Raw genomic sequence first — 5,959 nt, 5'->3', positions numbered from 1 at the left:
ATATTGAGCAAGCAGTAAAGGAAACAAAAGAAAAATTGGGAGTAGGCATTAAAATTCATGGAGAAGAAGTAAAAACTTTGAGGTTCGCCGATGACATTGTAATTCTGTCAGAGACAGCAAAAGACTTGGAAGAGCAGTTGAACGGAATGGACAGTGTCTTGAAAGGAGGATATAAGATGAACATCAAAAAAAGCAAAACGAGGATAATGGAATGTAGTCAAATTAAATCGGGTGATGCTGAGGGGATTAGATTAGGAAATGAGACACTTAAAGTAGTAAAGGAGCTTTGCTATTTAGGGAGTAAAATAACTGATGATGGTCGAAGTAGAGAGGATATAAAATGTAGACTGGCAATGGCAAGGAAATCGTTTCTGAAGAAGAGAAATTTGTTAACATCGAGTATAGATTTAAATGTCGGGAAGTCGTTTCTTAAAGTATTTGTATGGAGTGTAGCCATGTATGGAAGTGAAACATGGACGATAACTAGTGTGGACAAGAAGAGAATAGAAGCTTTCGAAATGTGGTGCTACAGAAGAATGCTGAAGATAAGGTGGGTAGATCACGTAACTAATGAGGAGGTATTGAATAGGATTGGGGAGAAGAGAAGTTTGTGGCACAACTTGACTAGAAGAAGGGATCGGTTGGTAGGACATGTTTTGAGGCATCAAGGGATCACAAATTTAGCATTGGAGGGCAGCGTGGAGGGTAAAAATCGTAGAGGGAGACCAAGAGATAAATACACTAAGCAGATTCAGAAGGATGTAGGTTGCAGTAGGTACTGGGAGATGAAGAAGCTTGCACAGGATAGAGTAGCATGGAGAGCTGCATCAAACCAGTCTCAGGACTGAAGACCACAACAACAACAACATTCTTCTGAATTTCTTTGTGCAGTCCATGTATATTTTGCATAGTCGTGAATTTCCTCCTGTGTGTTAGTGTGCTATTTTTCTCGTTGTGATAGCTGTCTACCTTGTCAGTGGTGGGTGGAGGACTAGACTAATGGAACAGTGCTGTCGGAACGTGATGGGATTTCGAGATAGTTAGCACGGGTCAGTAACTACGCGGGGACACGTCTTACTCGTCGAAATCAGGTGGCTCCAAATGCCATATATCTAAGACTGGAGCATCCGTGAGAATACGGCAGGTAAGCGACACTAACGAAAGGGCAGTTGAGAGGTGAGCTCTATTCCGTTCCTTCTGAGTATTGTGGGAAAACAATTACACTCTCTTATATACATCTCGTGAAGTGACAGTAATAAGAAAATAAGGGGCTAATACGAAGGTTTCTACTGTTCGACAATCAGCAGCAGAAGTTCCGTCTCTTTTTTCTCGATACATAAGATTTTTGTGTGGCTATAAATGAATGAACTAACATCTTAATAGGTGGACTAAATTTGTATCTACAGGTATATGAATACCTCGCTAGCCGTCCTACGGTGCGAGGCGAAGGGTACCTTTACTGTTCCACCAGAAAATGGAACGAGGGAGAAAAGGAGTGCCTATATGTCTCCGTATGAGCGTTAATTTCTCGTATGTTATCTTCGTGGTCCATACGCGAAATGTATGTTGGTGGCATTAGAATCCTTCCGCAGTGAAATGTCAGTTCTCAATAGTGTTACTTGAAATGGATATCGTATTCCCTCCACGGATTTCCATTTGAGTTGTCGAAGCATCCGCCTAATTTAGTGGAATCAATAGCAACGCTCCTATAGGGGTGCATCCTGAGGCAAATGTAGGTCTGATAACTCGTACATATTTGGGATGTGGCGGTCAGTAGACTGTTATTTTCCTATTGCTCACTGGGTCAGCCTCTCCGGGATATTTTGAAAACATATCTCAGAACGTTTTGGGTTGCAGGAGGAATGAGGATTGTTCAACATGCTGGTCTTTATCCCAGCGACAGTTAAACACCCAACCCTTCTGAAAAGCTGTCTGACACGACGAGCGGGTTTGATTGGGTTTCCGCGATAGAACGCTCAACTGCCCGAGGCTGCTGACGCAGAGTCGCAGCCCTTGTAATATCTTCGGGTGACGAACTGGTACGCCGTGCTTTCGTAGCCACTTGCCGTTGACAGTCAGAAAAGGAGCCGTGCTGTATCTTCTAAAATGTTTCATTCTAAGTAACTCAGTATTACAGCAAGGGAGGCGATCCAGTAAGTCTGTATTCTCTCGCTCAAGTTCTTCTGTTTCTTCTGGTATATTTCTGACTGTTGACACAAACACAGTTGTATGTGTCCGTAGCTAATGTTCACTCCATTTGGTGTTTATTCGTTAGCTGGTAATACATTTAGCAGTAAACTCTTTCGCTTCTTTGTGGTAACTCGGTTTTTGTCTCGCTTAGCCTCATTACTTTCCAGCAAATCAGCTCTGCTGCAGAGTTGGAACAGTATCAGGCCTTTGGGGGGAAGAATCATCTGTTCACTTTTCAAATCCCTCTCATAATCCGAATCAGCAAAACGAGTCGAACACACGCGTTAGCAGCTGAAAACGAATCGTCACGAAAGGCTTTTTTTCCGTCGCATTGTTCTTTAGAAATGTGTGAAAAGTACTTCCCGTTTTTTTCAGTTGTCTGCAGCGGTGAGGAAAAACTCGCAGTCGCACACCAGGCTATGATTTTTCGATGAAAAGTATTCGAAACTGCTACAGGGACGTCCCAGTACACTGGGAACTGTGGCTCAACTCGGCGCTCGACCGCCGGTAACCGGCGAAAAGTCACACTCAGGCAAAGAACCTGCTGTTCACCGAGATACGTTACGAGGACGCTACCTGCCGTGGGCACACACAACGCTGCCCGCTGTCTACACTGCTGGCAGCCAAAACTGCAAACGAAGAATATCTGCGACGAATGAAGCGAACGTGGCGGCTGCAGTCGGTGTCCAGTGGTTCAAATGGCTCTGGTCACTATGCGACTTAAATTCTGGGGTCATGTCCCCTAGAACTTAGAACTAGTTAAACCTAACTAACCTAAGGACATCACACACATCCGTGCCCGAGGCAGGATTCGACCCTGCGACCGGTTCCAGACTGTAGCGCCTAGCACCGCTCGGCCACCCCGGCCGACGTGTGCAGTGGAATATGCGCTCCGTCCCTCCTCTGCAGATGACACGTAGTTGTCCTCGTTTGTACTGGAAGCGCAGGACACGGGAGCGGCCTGTTTGCACTCTGCCGCCGTACTGAGGTGTTCTGTAAACGTGCAGCCACTCTGGCCAGAAGCAGCACGTGGCTGGTGAATCCGTTGCTCTCAAGGTGAGTACGCTAAAGCTCTGAAAGAGACGAAATAATCAGTGGGATGCCAGAAACCTTACTGATTACCACACGAATTACGCAACAGACAAAAAAATACTTCACAAACGTACGCGTACAAAGTGAGACGTACCACGCTGCGTATACACACTCGGCACGACCGACGTCGTGCGTTCTCCGGTCTGACGTGGCCCGCGCTGTACGCCTCGGCCGCAGACACCGCGCCTGTCTCGGTGCATCGAGTCATTTCTCCTCTCAGTAGCGTCATTCTAACGTTACACAAACTTTGCTAACTGAAGAAAACTTCACAAACCGACGTAAAAAGGCATTTTCCTGGATGACCCGTTTCCACAGAGCTATGCTATCATCGGATCTCGTAGTTTAAAAGAATTTATGGGGACACAGTTGCGAAGGAACGTCCATAAGGAATCGATGTTAAAATGAGCGTATTTCAGGTACACTTCATGAGGAAATCGGTAGAGACAGAGACTCCAAACTTTCACAGAATACCGATGAAACAATATTCTCACATCACATAAAAACTGGTTTCTGTATTTTGTATATGTCATCAGGAACGCCTTTTTCGTTCTAAAAGAAAAAAATTTGATTTTTTAAACGCCTTGAACCTTGTAAATTTGTCCACGGTGTCGTTACGTGTCCCATATTTTTATGTGATTGATCATCGTTTTGTTAATAAGAGATACTGAAAGCCTGCTGTCTTCGTCAGCGTTATTTTTTGAGAAAAGCGTATCAGAATATCGATAGATGTAGTTTTGAGGAAACTGTATTAAAATTTACATACAAGAAAATAATGTACATTACTACACGCACACACACACACACTTTTTAATATTCCAGGACTATTCTGTGACTCAGTTTCAACCTCTTTATCTTCTCCTTTCCTTTGGTGTACTGTCTATCCTGGCTCCTCTGTAGGATTACCTGCAGAAATTTCGCCACAGCAGATACGATCCAGTCCCCTTTCAGTACTGACATCACCCTTTGTTTTTTGACACAGCAACACTAAAGCACATCACTACCTTTTAAACAGCTCTTCTTGGCTACGATCTCTGAAAACTGGTTTGGCAGCAAGTAAAATAGTCTCCGGAACTGAATGTTTCTGCTGTAGCTGAGTTGCACCACCTGTCGGGTCCCTGTCACAAAGATGATGCTGAAACAATATAGCCCAGTTCTCCATTTTTACAGTTATCCCTAATTGCCGTACCATAATAATTTTGCATCCTGTCAATGTCAACCTTTCTCACGTCATGTTTTCCACCTAACTTTCTTTCCTTACATATCTTCACAGTTCGTCATCCCTTTCTTTTCTTTACATGCTCTATACATTCCAGTTTATTGATTTCGACTATAGTCCCTTATTTTTTCTGTTCTACCACTTTCTGATAAGCCTTACTGTTCTCATTCCCAAGATAGTGTGTACACAGGACACCTCTCGACTCCTTAGACCTCCTGAAAATGTTGACAACACCAGCCAGTCCCATGGCTCTACTAGAATCATTATAGTCCTTTCTGCGCACATTTTGCTTAGTGCGATTTTTGCCACAGATGTCACAGAACTTACTATTTCGGTATCCAGAACCTTCCCAGTATCAAAAGAATTGGCTCACACGCCACCATTTGGGGGTTTTCGTCCACGTTTCTGTCAGCTGCCATAAAAACCTCGACTTAGATTTTGGATCATTCAACTGCACTTCTTCTTTTGCTAAGCCGGAATACAAATAATTACTGTATGTAGTCAATCCTCAGAAAGATAGAGAAAAAGTCGGCGTGGCACTTAGTTGTCACGCACGAGGAAATAATTAACTACTCCCGACCTAATCATCAAATTTCAATCAAACAGATGGTATTTTGTAACCAAATGATTGGAGCATTATACGAAATTAAAATGAATTTTTGGAATCTTTTTAAGTCTGTTCGTGACTGTGCCCTCTTAAAGCGTAAGATCTGATGATGACAGCATAGCTCTGTCGAAACCGGTCATCCAGTAAAATGACAGTTTTGCGACCACGGTTCGTGAATTTTTCGTCACTTACCGTACGTTGCAGATCGTCCGCGTACAGACAGTGTCAGGAATACTTTACAGAAAGTCGAAACTCGCTGGCAGATTAGAACTGTGTGTCGGACCGAGAATCTAACTCGGGACCTTCGCCTTTCTCGCGGGAAAGTGCTCTGCGGACGAGGGGACGGGTGGTGAGTCGCGGTCGGGTAGCTCAGTCGGTAGAGCACTTGCCCGCAAAAGGCAGAGGTCCCGAGTTCGAGTCTCGGTCCGGCACACAGTTCTAACCTACCAGGAAGATTCCTATGGGCGCAGAGTGCAAATTTCATTTTGCATATACCAGAAAGTTCTTATAGAAGTGACATCTGAAGTAAACGGGTGATGCCTTAGTACTGACAGGGTAGTTAGCACGGTAGATGGTTTAATTCGAATTATACTTTTACCCAGTTTCTCACTGTGCTCGCGTCACTCCACTTCCGACGTTCAGTCTCACACAATCCACGAAGAGACGCTGGAGGCAGTGATGGGATGGCGAGGCGCGGCGACTCGAGCCTCTAGTTCTCAAGAAATTCTCGAGAAGCTCACGAGAAACGGCTCGGCTGCGTGTGCCGCTGCGCGCCAGTTGGCTGCGACAACACACGCTGCGCCGCTGTTGTTTTATGAATTGAATGCCGCCGCTAGACAAACACGCTCGCTGCT

General features: G+C 44.7%; 1 non-coding gene across 1 annotated transcript; it reads left to right on the top strand.

Annotated features, from left to right (window-relative positions):
* Nucleotides 1-5,463: 5,463 nt before the first annotated feature.
* Nucleotides 5,464-5,538, top strand: Trnal-caa (transfer RNA leucine (anticodon CAA)). The gene has a single exon. It is a non-coding gene; the product is annotated as a tRNA-Leu (tRNA).
* Nucleotides 5,539-5,959: the final 421 nt, after the last annotated feature.

The sequence above is a fragment of the Schistocerca nitens genome, chromosome 12, assembly GCF_023898315.1.
Source record: "Schistocerca nitens isolate TAMUIC-IGC-003100 chromosome 12, iqSchNite1.1, whole genome shotgun sequence".
Classification (NCBI taxonomy): Eukaryota; Metazoa; Arthropoda; class Insecta; order Orthoptera; family Acrididae; genus Schistocerca; species Schistocerca nitens.
Note: the sequence above shows the minus strand (reverse complement) of the source record. Positions and strands in the feature narration are given on the sequence as shown.